General features: G+C 40.1%; 1 long non-coding RNA gene across 1 annotated transcript in view; it reads right to left on the bottom strand.

The window, feature by feature from the left end:
• The window catches only part of LOC138690125 (uncharacterized), a 391704-nt gene extending 378135 nt beyond the window's left edge, over positions 1-13569 (bottom strand). Inside the window, exon 1 of the long non-coding RNA XR_011328921.1 lies at positions 13354-13569. This is a non-coding gene — a long non-coding RNA (uncharacterized lncRNA). The remainder of the gene's footprint in view (positions 1-13353) is intronic.
• Positions 13570-14054: the final 485 nt, after the last annotated feature.

The raw sequence follows: 14054 nt of genomic DNA, 5'->3' as shown, positions 1-14054 counted from the left end.
TCATCTGTTGTAGTTACGGCTACCACAAGGGCTACCATATTGGCTGTCAAGAAACAGATATACTTCATTCAAAGTTTAAAATGCAAGTTCCTTCCAGACTGCACTGTATGACCAACTGTACTGGTAAATTACTAGGTGGGTAAAATAGAATAATTACTAACAATAAAGAAGGGCAGACATTTTTCAGTAAATATTTCTGTATTGGGAATGAGTTAACAAAGTAGCCATAAAATGTACAATGAGTGAAACACTACTGACTTCAACAATAACTAATAGTAATATTTAGTAACAGTTATTAAAACTGAGGATTTTAAGATAAGCAAATTGAGATAATACTTATCTAAGAACTTAAAGCACATGGCCAAAAAAGCCTCTGGATCACAAATGTCAACTTTCCAATATATTCTGTAGATCTGGAGATGTTCCAGAATAAAGCCATGCTTTGAAAATATATAAGAATCTATATCTTTTTTCTTATGGAAAGCTAGAGATCTGCAGATACAACAGCATCCCAGATAAAATCATAGGATGGCAAATATATAACTCAACCAATAAGAATTAAAAGAATGCAGTACTATTAATGCTATGCTACATTTGTAGAAAATTAAAGTATATTGGCAACATTTTGCTATGTTTACAACTTTGTGTAATGAAAATAATATTGTTGCTGCAACAGATTTCTGTAATACACTTGAGTTGAGACCACACGACATCTTGAGTGATAAAGCTTGAACAATTTAACATTCGCATATTAAATGGATTAAAAACTTGTTAAATAATAAGATTCAGAACACAATCCTGAATCAGAGTCATTGTCAACCAGCATTTCAAGCAGAAACCCACTGAGATTTTTTTTAGTTCTTTTTGGCTCTGTATATCTTAATCTTATCAATGGTTTAGGAATAGATAAACACACAATGAAACCACAGGTACAAAAGGCACCGATTCTGTTGATGAGCAAATGCCTAGGAAGCAGGAAATAAATGAGGAGGACAGGTCATCCCTATAGCCTGTAAGAAACCATATGTGTTTCAGATCTAAAACCACAACTCAATGGCAAGAATATAGGCCATGGTAATGCAATGGCAGATTCTATCTTGAAAGCTGTGATTCTGAAATGGTCTTAGGATGACAAAGGGTAATAAACTGAGAGTAACTTCCCAGTACAACTTTGTAACCCAAAGGGTTAATATGATCCTAGGATTATAAACATGGAAATATACTGCAGGATAAAAAACCCCAAGCCTTATGTTTGTCAAAGTTATAACTCCTGCTGTAATTCTGGCCACAGTTCTGGTCTCCATATGTTAAGAAGGATACTAACACCCTTGGAAAGGATTCAGAAAAGAACCACTGAATGACTGATGGACTGGAAAATGTGCAAAACAGTGAAAAAAAGGATGAGATGAGTCCAGTTAGCTTATCATACGGACCACAAGGGAGAGACTCGATCGTGTGCCATACACACCTATAAGAGAAACAGAACTTTGACAATAGATAGATATTCTGTCTAGAAGGTAAATATATTAAAAAGGCCACTTGGAAAATAGATACATTCAGAAGAGAAATAAAGTAAAAAATTTAACAAGGCCAATATTGCCATAGATGATGGATCTTCATTGTCATTAAAACCAGTTACAATTGCAGTTCTTATTCAGTGACTTTTTAATACAAAACATTTCTGGCATTGTATCTTGAAAGATGGAGGCTCTTACTGTTAACAGCACCCTGTACCTGGAAAATGAAAGTCTCATAACAACATAACTTCCAGGAGTATTAATTTATGCACTGCGTGACAGCAATTTGTAGACTTCAGGTCCCACAGAGACTCCTGGAACTGCTCTTTCCAGTTCTTTACCAGAGGAATTTTTAACATCGATCCTTATTTTATCCTTTTTATGCTCTTCTGTGTGTAAACAGTCTGTCTTGTCATGAATACACAAAGCTATCTAGCCACATTTACCTGTCCTGGAGAAGGACATCTTCTCCTATCCGTTGCTGTTATGATTTTTGCAGAACTTACCAGAATGATCAAAATAAAGTAATTTGAGGAAAACTGTCACTCCCACAACACACTGACTCTGAGGATTTTACAAGGTGCTATAATATATAGAATGAGGCAATTTGGCATAGAATCACAGAATGGTTTAGGTTGGAAGGGACCTTAAAGATTATCCAGTTCCAACCCCCCTGCCATGGGCAGGGACACCTTCCACTAGACCAGGTTGCTCAAAGCCCCATCCAACCTGGCCTTGGACACTGCCAGGGATGGGGCAGCCACAACCTCTCTGGGCAACCTGTTCCAGTGCCTCACCACCCTCACAGTGAAGAACTTCTTCCTTACATCTAATCTAAATCTACCCTCTTTCAGTTTAAAGCCATTACCCCTTGCCCTATCACTACACTCCCTGCTAAAGAGTCCCTCCCCATCTTTCCTGTAGGTCCACTTTAGGTACTGGAAGGCTGCTACAAGGTCTCCCCGGACCCTTCTCTTCTCCAGAGAGGGAGAAGAATACAGTTAATATATTAAAATTAATAAATATATATTAAAAAATAGAAATCTTCTATTTGAATTCATACAACTTCATGTAACTTACCAGAATATTTGACACTATCAAGTCTACCAGACAGTCTATGTCAGAAGGTGAGTATTGATCATTTCTACCTGGATAATAAGGCCTGTTTTCTGATGCTTGCTCAAGATAAACTAAATCTGTAGGTTATTCAACCTGTGTAAAAGGCAAAGTCTATTCTGGCCATTATTTTGCATTTAGTCTTCTGGCAAATGGATTTAGCAGTGCAGCACTGCAGATTAGAAAGCCATTTCCAGTTAATTCCAGTTTCCTGATCTACAAAAGAAGGAAGATGAATCTAGCACCTGTCAGAAGAAAGACTCTGAAGGGCAACATCAGGTCAAATCCTTTAGGGTACTGAATCCAGGAAAATGTTTTTGGACAAAATATTATCAAGAAAAAGCGTAAGAACAGATAGATGCCAAAACATCTTACATGTTATGCTACCATTCAGATTCATCCACCTGAGCCAGCAATAACCTGTAATCATCTACTGCAACTCTTACCACCTTTGTGAATCTGAAACTATACATATCATCAGCCCACACAAAACACCAGTTGGCTGAGAAGATACTAGATAGAAAGATGGCCTCTTACTTAATTTTTACAGTATGTACAGCGTATGATAGAAAACAAAACTGTCAGGAAAATAATCTGCATCAGAGTTTGAAAATTGAGACAGAGATTGCCTCTTCCCCATCTTTCTACACGTGCAGACAGAGCTTCTCCCTTTTGTGATAACCTCAAAACTAATAGGAATTCTCACCTGTCCAAAAATTCTGCTCTCTTTACAGTAAGGTTAAACTTAAACACTAAAAAGTGTATACAGTATTTTGCCCTCATTATCACAAGACCAATTCTGAATGGAACTATTTTGTATTTGTTTGGTTGTTGCTTTTGAGGAAGAAGATTTTGAAACTGGTATTTTAGTTTCCAATTTTGAGTTTTCATCATATAGAAGGAACATATTTTCAAGCTTTGCCTCAATGCTCTGAAGACGGCAAGCATTTTTCCCCAATGAAACCTGTGATTCGTATATAAAGACTTGCCTTCAGGAGCGAATGCTTTAAGTACATGCTCATATATGATGAAACATGGAGTGTCTGATCAATTAACTCCTGGGAGAAGGGATGTTGACTGTTCTTATGCCTATAAATGAGCTCAATGGCATCCCCACTTGGTTTCAAGTAGCTTAGAGCATTCTCAACAACCACCAGTTCTTCACTCACACTTTTTAGCTATATCTGAACGCTATTCTTATCTTTTAGTGCCCAGAATCAGGCCTCACAGATTTTATACTCTTTGCCAAAAGCTCACTGTCCTCCACTTGTGCAAAATTACATACAGGTCAAATGAAGCTTGGCTCTTCGTGCCACCCCCAGGTTTAGCAAAAGTAGTGCTGCAGTTTCATTTCCTGCAATAACACACAGAAAAGGACTCAGCATCATACCAAGAAATGTTGCTCTTGCTGGGAATCCAGATCAAAATGATTAAATCTGGTTGTCTACATACACTTGCTTTCCAGTGTCTGAAAAGCTGCAGCTGCAACTGTAGTTGCTCAAATATATTAAACTTTAGGTACCTCTGGATCAATTTTGGGACTTAATTAAAAAAGGTCAAGGTGCCTGTGTAGATATAGCAGCAAATTAACACCCAGCACTCGTGGACACTGCTCCTCCTCCTTGTGCCACAAGGAGACAGGGTTTCTTTGCAAAATCTCCCACCCCACCATTCACTAATGGTAGTAAAGTAGAGCTACTAAGAATGGCATCTCCTGGAAAGTGCCCTGAGACCTCTCAGTAAATATCAAAGTGGAGGTTCTATATATTCATTAATTATTTTAGACATCCAAAAGTAAACATATCAGTTTAAACTGACAAGTGTATAAAGTAAGGGTAGTGAAAAGAGTGCAGTGGGATCTGTATCTTCAGAAAACTTCTAGTTGATATCTGGGATAAGATCCAAGTTCATTGAAATGAACAGATAGGGGCCCAGTGCCTCCCTCAGACATTTGTATTACAAGGACTGCACAGGCAAACGCAGCAGCCGTTATTTCCTCAGCAACAGTATAAATGCAGTCCCAGCTTCATCCAATACTAGATTTGCCTGATTTTCTTTCTCTTTGGGATGTCATCATGGAAACAGTCTTGATTACTTAATGTTCTTTAAAATGGTACTAGCTTAGCTAATCAATGTTATTCTGTTGTTAAGCAGGATATTTTTCCTTTCTGAAACAATATTGATTACCTAATTATTGCCATTAAAAGCACCCAAAACCAACACACATTTAAGCCAGTGATAGCATGGCTGCTATTAAAGCTCTCAACAGTAATACTATTCTATTTCTACTCAGTTCGCAGACCTTCCCTATTTTGAACGCCTTCAACTCTCTCACTGTCTTAATATTTAGCAACTTTCTCCCCTCTCCCAGCTTCCACCAGCAGACAGTGCAGAATTAACTACAAGTGGCAGGATCCAACAGCTTGTTCCAGAAAGCAGTGACACAAGACACAAAGAAAGGGATATGGCAGCGGGTATAGACACAGCACCTGTTTCTAATTTTTTAAAGTTAAAACTTAATTCCACCTCATTCAAACTTATTTTAGAAAGCAATTGACAACAGGAAAAATTATAAAATTGGCAGGAAACTAAGACTTGGGTGTTGAGAATTAAGAACTTCAAACTGTGAATTAGAATATATATGTGTATCTATATATACTGCTATTGCATCATTAGGAGAATTTGGCTCTACAGCTGTATTTATAATTATTGAAGGATTCTTCTGTTTATATTTAGCCATAAAATTGCACATACTTAAAAGCTCTGATACCTCTTTAAGAAGGCAGCAGCCAACCTGTCTGTCTCTGTAATCATGGGGTGTTTTAACCTGATACTTAAAATGCTTTGTGGGATTTGCCCTAGAGGACAAATCACTCCCTTTTTCTGACTTTCCACTGTGGGTTATGTGTGTTTTGTGAATCATGAATAGTATATATGATTGCATATATGTCTCTGTGTGTGTGTATTCCCTCATGCACACTATAAGTATTCTACATATACTCTTGCAATATCTATATATAGACAATGGAGTTATAGTATCTTTTTTCAGTTGGTGTATAACATATATTATAAACAGTGGACTCACATTGCAGATACAGTATGCATAAAAAAGTCTACTGTATAACATCAGAGGAGTTTTTCAAGCCCCAGCTGCGCAAATGATGCCATATAGGTAGCCCACATCAGCCTCGTGAAAGCCCAGTAACTTTTTAAAAGAGAGAAAGGTGATGATCTGTGAAGAAGCTAAAGCAATAAGGTCTTTAGGCTGCAACATCGCTGGAAAAGGTAAGTAGACATGGTCCGATACTTTCCTGGTGAGGTCTGACGTGCTTTCAGGGGTGTGCAGCGTCCTGGTGAGGTATGTCAGAAAGGGCTTTATGCAAAACTAGAGTCACAGAAACAGTTTTTCCTCCCATGTGGCATAAGATGTAGAAGGTGGACTAAATTCCTGAATGCTCCTCAGAGGGTGTCAACCAGGGCCTCAGCTGTACAAAACCATAGCAAGTGATGGTCCTTACCTATACAGCTACGGACTAAGAGCTGCACTAACTTTTTTATGCCTGAAGGAGACAGAAAGTCCTACCTACATCCTTCTCGTTTTGCTCCCTCAGCCTCACACACTTCAGCAAGAAGGAGAGGTGAGACAGACTTATTCAGACTGAATACAGGCCTGAAGGACAAGGTGGAACACAAAAATATTGCAAAACAGGTCAGAAGAGAATAAAAATTGAAAGATTTGCAGCCAGGCAGTGCTGGTGGTTACAAGATTCATCCTAACAAGCCTCAACAACAGTTTTCTATATAATCAGTGGAACTGGTTGGTTGATAAGCAATGTGAAAGTCAGCAAATTGAATTAAATTTGACTTAAATTGATTTACATTCAAATAAATTCTTTTGATTTTTGAGTTTTGTTTCTGCTGGAAGAACAGATTAAGTAAAAACATTAATCTACCATAACATGACAGTGTTCTCCTACGGTAACTAAAAATGCTCACATTACGACTGACATCAAACAACCCAGAGAACCAACAGCGTACCAGAAAGGGGAATGGGGGGAAAGAAGGACAAAGAAAGAGAAAACTGTTACATTTCTTTCTCCTTGGTACAGTTTTTCTTGCCAAGAATGGACTTAAACTCAGGTTGCTTCTTGCTATGGGACCTGGCATACTGCCACATACGTGTTCCTGCTCACGAGCAGCATCAGCATGCTGGCCACAGTCGACTTCAAAAACAAATGAGGTCCAAAAATATCCTCCTCTCTAAACAGGTTGTCTCTGTGTATGTGTGTGTGTGTGTGTGTGCATGCTTGCATATGTGATTTATGCAAAAATCCTGTCAAAATATTCCGGTTCATCAAAAGTCTAATTTACATACATTTTTGGGACACTGTAGGGGCTGATTAACATGACGTATCGCAATTCAGAAGGAATGTTGACTGAAGCATTTTAGGAGCTTGGGATGCGGGAGCACGGGGTAGATAAGCATATGGAGCTCAGTGAATGAAACAGGAGGCTGCCTATTCTGCTATGATTTATGTTCCTCAACTTGTGAGAACTTGATGGCTTTCTGAGATAAGAGATTTTGTTTAGAAAAATCTAGTACAATGAAAAAATCATTATAGAGCTTCCTTTATTCATCTTTGATATGCCCAGCTACATCTTCCATCACCTTTTACAGACTTGGGTTTTATTAAAGAGAAAAATAGTTAGCACTATAGTCTTATTTATAAATAGTGAGTTAAAATATTTAATCAAAAGAATTTAGAAATTATTTTTTACCACCTGGATTTAGAGACACCATAGCAACATTCATCCTGCAAAATAAAATTGAACAACATTTTACATTAGGTCTTTTAAATTTATGCAATAACTTTCCCATGCATCTGAAACTAGATTAATTTCACATTTTCTCATTATTTATTTAATTCCTTTTATTTAATTGGATACTGACATTTCTCCAGAGTCTTAGAATATGAGGGAATCACATAATTGTTCCCTAACTGCTTTCTGTATCACCAAAACAATGTAAATACCACTCTCTTACCAAGTCCAAATCTCCAACTAGTGGAAACACTTGCTAGTAGCCTTCCTGAAAGGAAATCACCTCATGCATTATTCACACTACCATAGCTCTGCTTAGTAACTTTACAGCAAAAACCAGTATTTCACTGCTATGAATTATTCCTCCTCACCCCCAGCAACATCCACTATAGTTAATTATTGGTTTGCACAGGTTGATTGTCCAGAGCATAGGAGACAGAGAGGAAAGTACTCACCATCCCAATGTCAAATTATCAGCTGATGGGAGACAGAATTTCACATTATTATGACATATAGGGTTGCTCATTGTTTTATAAACAGGTTTTTTTATGCTGGATTTTTTATGACAAATATTTAATAACTGGTGATACCCAGCTATCCTTCCTGGGAATGAGAACTGATAAACAGAGTAGTTCCAATAGGACAGAAAAAAGACCTTTTGGTCAGGTAAGAGCTACTGTTCCTCAGGGGAACCCTGGGACAGAGTTCTGTGTATCTTCATTTCTGTCAGGATAAAATTTAAAAATGACCTTTATTAAACAGCTTGTGGTGCCCTAAATCCTTTGTCACCTGTACAAGCCCTTGGAGTGTATCCAAGCAGAGGCGCTTTACCCTCGCTCTCACTTCAGGCGTTCATTCATAAATATTTGGATTCAAAAACCAGGTGGCTTTTGTAGCATTTCCTGTGATAGTCCTAACAGGGATTCTTCATTTAGACGTAGATGTACCTGAATGTTAAGCCCTGATCCCATCTAAAGTAAGCACTATGATTACTTTTATGTCAGTGGAGAGAGAAAGAACCTTCCAAATATGGTCCAAGGGAAGATTTATTCAGGCTAAGCTGCCCTTCTTGCCTAATAGAGAAGGATTGGATCTTTGCAAGAAGCAGCTGGTGGCAGCAGCTACTTTCTAAATTTTTATGTGATCGACCATTAGGGCTCACTTATGTTCCTTGATGTAGAATCCAGTGTTACCTAAGATGCCGCAGGATGCTCTCAGTGCCCTCAAGTTTCCACTGCAGAAGGAACCATGTCTCCCGTGGGTGCTGCTTTATATTGTCCCCATGTCTACCTTGCAGTAGAAGACTAAGCTCCCATTCTAGCCAATAATGATCTGGTCAATGCAGTCAGCAGAGCCTCAAAAACTATTTAACTGACTAGACAGGTGTTTATTTTTAGGATTAATCTGGAGCTGAATCCCACATTTAGCTTCTGGTTATAAGTTACACTATCTTAAACGTAGCCCAAAGGAACTTTCAGGCTAAGCAGGGAGACATGATGAGTTTAGTCATCAGTTTAAGTAGTGCTAAATGGTAGATGAACTGTATCACAATCTGAGATTTGGATGTGGTTTTTCAATTCCCTGTACAGCAGGTTTTGGATATACCCAGCACGTGAGATGAAGAAGAGGAGTGGGACCTGCTGTTTGTTCCCACATGTGTACAGGTTATAAACCCACTTGCAAAGTGGTATAATCTAGGCCAAAATGATCAAGAGATGTTCTGGAGACACTTTACTTAAATAATATTTCTTTTTAATAATTTGCATTCAATCTGTGTCAAGTAGTGACAGAACTGAGAGTAAAAAGAGGGACTCATAAGTATCGTGTTGTTTGAGGTTGACTTTCTGACAAGACTTCTGCTGAGAAAGAAGAAGACCTTTACTAGACCTTTACTTGCTAAAGGATAATATTGTGGTTAGTCTCTGGATGTGATATGAACTCAGAACTGCTAGCAGCTGCTGGAGGGTTTCCTGAGACTAAGCAGCAGATATATTGCTCCACGAATACAAGTCTCCATCTCACAGAGGCACAGCTTGGCACTCACTGCAGATGGATGGCAGCGCTTTCGCTATCTGGTGTAGATGTGAGGTGAAGGTTCCTGATAAATTATGAAGCTCACGGGATGGGACCCTTATTTATGCCCCCCCAGTTTGCAGGAAGGCACCCAGGAGGTCCCACTGGCCGGCGGATGGGTGCTCGCTGTCACCACTGGGTGTCTCACGGACCAGCTTTTTGAGGAAGATGAGGGCAGTGATGATCCTTGCTGTGGCTGCACAAGGATGGAAGAACAAATTCAAGCACCAATGGCAGCTTACAAGAGGATAGGGCTGGATCTGCAAGTTACAGGGAGAAACACAACTCCCTGACATCCAGTCTCAGAAAAGGTCGGTGTGTGGACAACACCAGCCATGGGTTTGAAACTTCCCTGCAGAGAATTTCAGTTGTTATTGCAGCTGCATTACCAAAAATGATTTCTGATGAGAGATATAGCCCAGAACAGTGAAAACCTGTTCTCCCTCCAACAGGTTAATTCTCTTCCTTTGTATGTAAATCGCCTTGGTTTCCTGCTTTGCATGGCACTGTGAATGCATGTGGAATATTCCCTGTTCCACTTAGAGTTCAAACTGATGCTACTGATCATGCAATCAGTTAATTAGCTCTGAAGGGGTTAACGGGGATGGAGGAAACTTCTCCTGATAGCAGACTGTGCCTGAAACCACACATTTTTATGGCATTACCTTGCAAAAAGCATCACACTGAAATAGCATTAAGGAAAGACAAATTAAACAGGAGAGTAGTAGCCAGGGGAGTCTTAAAGTTAATCCAGCATATTGCTGTAAAAAGGCTTGCCATCTGGATCCTAGTTTGCTACAATATTGAAGCTTCATGGCATTTCCTTCCCTTCATCTTCATTTTCAGCTATCATTCATGAGAGAGCTGAAAAACCTGAGCAGTATCCCAGCGTTGCAGCGTGTGTGTGTGTGTTGTAAGATGCTTTCAGAAATCCCTGTTAAAGTGTGTCAACAGATAACTCTTATCTACAACAACTCTGCAGCTGTTTGTATGTCAGTAGCCTCTGACAGACTCACAGCCATGGAGCAACTGGGGTAAGTGTAGAAGTGTTGGTTCTCCAAAAGTACCCAAACCCAGGCTCTTACTTTTTCCAGGCAGAAAGGTGGATGCTGGCTCGCCTTTGCCAATCACTCCAGATTCGAGTAACCCCACTAAGCTTTTGCGAGCTCTTTCAAATCTGCCTCTTTACCTCCGGTAAAGGCAAGCGACAGCTAAAGGGATGTCTTTGCATAAAATACCTCAAAACACTAGAGGGCTGGTTGGCTTGGGAAGCGTAGTGCTGGGGCTGAGAGACTGGAACTTAGCAAAATGCATCCGAGGCTCCGGATGCCGGCTTTGACTAGCAAGGCAGAGGAGGAACGCATCAGCGATTGCATTTTATATGATCGACAAATCTGCTTCGAAGAGGCTCACGGGCGAGGTGGCCGAGAGGGCGAAATGAATTACCTCTTGCCTCCTCCAACGTGGTGGTGGAAGTTGGGAAGGAGCTGACACACGTTAAAGCAGAAGAGGAAATGTTATGTGTCTTAAAGGGAATTAAACAGAGAGGTTTGGGAGGGTGGGGTTTTGTTGGGTTTTGGCTTTGGGGGTTTTTTGTTGTTTTTTTTTCTCCTAGGCTTTGGTAAGGGGAAAGATAAAAGGTGTTTGCTCTCAGATACCTGCAGTTGTCACCGTACGCAGGCAGGTTTTGGTTCCTAGTGAGTGAAAAGACAAATTCTCCATTTTGGCTACTTTTCCTGGAATAAAACCAAGCTTTAAAGGAACAGAGCCAGGTCCTCGGGTCACAGAAATTCAAACAGCACCAAGGGAAAGTGAGATTTTACACCGGTCTGCACCCATATAAACAACTTCTGTTCATGTAAACAACTTCCTACTGATTTCAGGAGAGTAGTCTGATTTCCTCTCCCTGGAAACAGAATCTGACCCATCAATTGTTTTTTCTCATATGTATTTAGATATATTTTATGCCTGCAACCCCTGCATATCACAAGCCACAGCACGCTATGACTACAGGAGTGGAAAAAAACCCCACCAAACCAAAAAAACCCAACAAACCACAACAGAAAGTTTGCACCTAAGCACCAGGCTGATTCAGATGTCATTCCAAATGAAGACAGATGAAAGGCACAAGCAGTTTTTTCCCGTCCCCGGAGGACCACAGCAGGCTGAGGGCTAGCGCAGCCGAGAGGCACAAGCTTGACCTTGCCAGCGGTGAGCAGCATGGTCCAGCCCGAGCAAGGACAGACTGCCAAAGAGGTGGCCCTGGACATTCGGAAGCTTAAATTCACTTGGAGCACACAGGGATAGCTCCACTTGTCACACTTTTGAGAGGCAGGTACTCTGCAGCTCCCCGCGCTTCCCAGGTACTGGGAGGACTTTTAAAGAAATAATCACAATCAGCTGCAAGAGGTTTTCTGAGGTGGTTTTATAGGACACAGTTCCTGTCTGGATGTTTTATTCTGCTGTGTAGTTATGGAGATTTGCAGCGTGACCCATTAATAGGATATTTTTTAGTAATACAGAAGTCATTGAGATCTACAGGCAGCTAAGATTATTTAAGTATTTAGATGAATTATCTCCAGACACACATGCACATGCACACATGCTGCCTCTGTATTTTCAAGACCATTCTACTCCTACCTGCAGGGGAGGACCTTCTCTGCTGCTTGTACAATTTTGATAAATTACAAACAGGGGAATTTTCCTAGGGGGAGATTAGTCAAATCACTTTCCATCCTTAAAGTACACTGAGCTTGCAGTGGGCTTCTCTGACCTTAGCAACAACCCAAAATAAGTTTTCATCAGTGCAAATACAGGATGTACCAAGTTAAAATGTAATCACCATAACGTTAGCAATGTCTTGGATAGGCTTAGACGAAACTGTATAGCATTAGGGAAATAACGTCCCATGGGAGAGCAGTATCTGAACTGTACTTCATTTTCATTGCTGATGACCTGTTAGCAAAAGAATCCACAAGTATAAGCAACAGATCGAGTTGGCTGCGAGTAAATAAGAGGTACAGTCAGCTGTTTACTGCAGTACATGCTTCTCTGTATTATCTTTATTTGAGGAAACAGTTATACATTGCTTATCACAATATCTCAACCTGCAGAATTCTTTGATCTAAGATGCCATCCCCTTGAAAAATCAGAATTATCATAAAAATCTTTGGAGCAAAAATCCAAACACTATGAATATTCAATCTCTTCACAGCTGTTACATTTATGGAAATGCAATAACAGCAAACTTCTTGGATTTGGCAAAGACTTTTTACCAGATGAATACATGCCAGTAAAAGAACTTAAGTGAAATGAAAAGCCTGGCGCACTCCCCTTTTCTAAAGAAGTGTGCTGCAGTCCAGAGCATTTTGAAAGTTAATGAAAGAGGCTTTTTTTCAAATTTCAAAACATGTATGCAAATTTCAGCTGGCAGTGCATGCACAGACCGTATTTAATAAACACATCAATTTGAAAGCAATGTTCCATGTCCACAGTTAAACAGCCAATGAATGGAAATTTTGCCCTGATAGAAATAACAGCAGTCTATTTGCTTGTGATACAAAATGCAGTCAGAGTTGTCATCTTCCCTGAAAGTTTAATCCAGCCATATAATTTTACCCCTTAACAAACAATCTGCATGGCTAACTGAGGCAGGGGTGGGGGGTTGGAAAGGTACCTGTCCATTTATTTCTACTGCTATGATTTGCTACAGCCCTGTTCCAGCAGCTCTCAGTGGAAAACTGCATAGACCAGGAATGTCTGCAAGTGAGATGCACAGATAGAAACATTCAGCACAAGATGTAAGGTAAAGAAGACCGCAACATACCTTCAGCAGTGTGCTTCTTCCTTCCCAGCCAGCCAGTTCTCAAGAATGTACACTACTGATGGGACTAGGAAAGTAATGGTAAATGGACTACTAATAAGTAGATTCATGCAACCAGATGTGACAGCAGGGTGTCACTAGGTCCTTTTTAAACTTGCCTCCAGGGCTGTCTCCTAGTTCGTCCAGACAGAATTAGGCAGTCGCTGCTCGGATCAGAGCTGAAGAAGCAAGGGTGCTTTTTGACTGCAGTTGCTAATGCTCCACTTTCAGGGAAAGCGCAGAAGTATGTGTGTGCCTGCACTAACTGCACACACTCATCAGCCTGCTACAAGCAGGGAGATGTGATATGCATACTGAAAGAGCTGTGCAGGGAGGAGTAGTTCAGAAGCACACCCAAGCCTCTTCTGCTAGTAATTGCACCCTACTGACCTCCCTGGGCTGGATCACTGCTGTATAATTCATCAATAAGTCTATCAGTCAATAAGCAATGGATCTGAAATAGTGTATAAGGGGAGGGGAGAGGAGGGGACAAACGCAGCTTCAAGCCTTCAAACAGCAAACTTTCAAGGTAGCTGTTTTACATTTCTCTGCCCTTAACGTTCCCACTGCAAATGTCATGGTCCGTAGGTAAAGGCAATTGGATTTCATTTTAATAATCTGAAAGAGGAATTCTTTAGCCATGATAAAGCACATTTTTAACAGGA

The sequence above is a fragment of the Haliaeetus albicilla genome, chromosome 20, assembly GCF_947461875.1.
Source record: "Haliaeetus albicilla chromosome 20, bHalAlb1.1, whole genome shotgun sequence".
Lineage (NCBI taxonomy): Eukaryota > Metazoa > Chordata > Aves > Accipitriformes > Accipitridae > Haliaeetus > Haliaeetus albicilla.
This window is presented reverse-complemented; position numbering and strand designations above follow the sequence as displayed.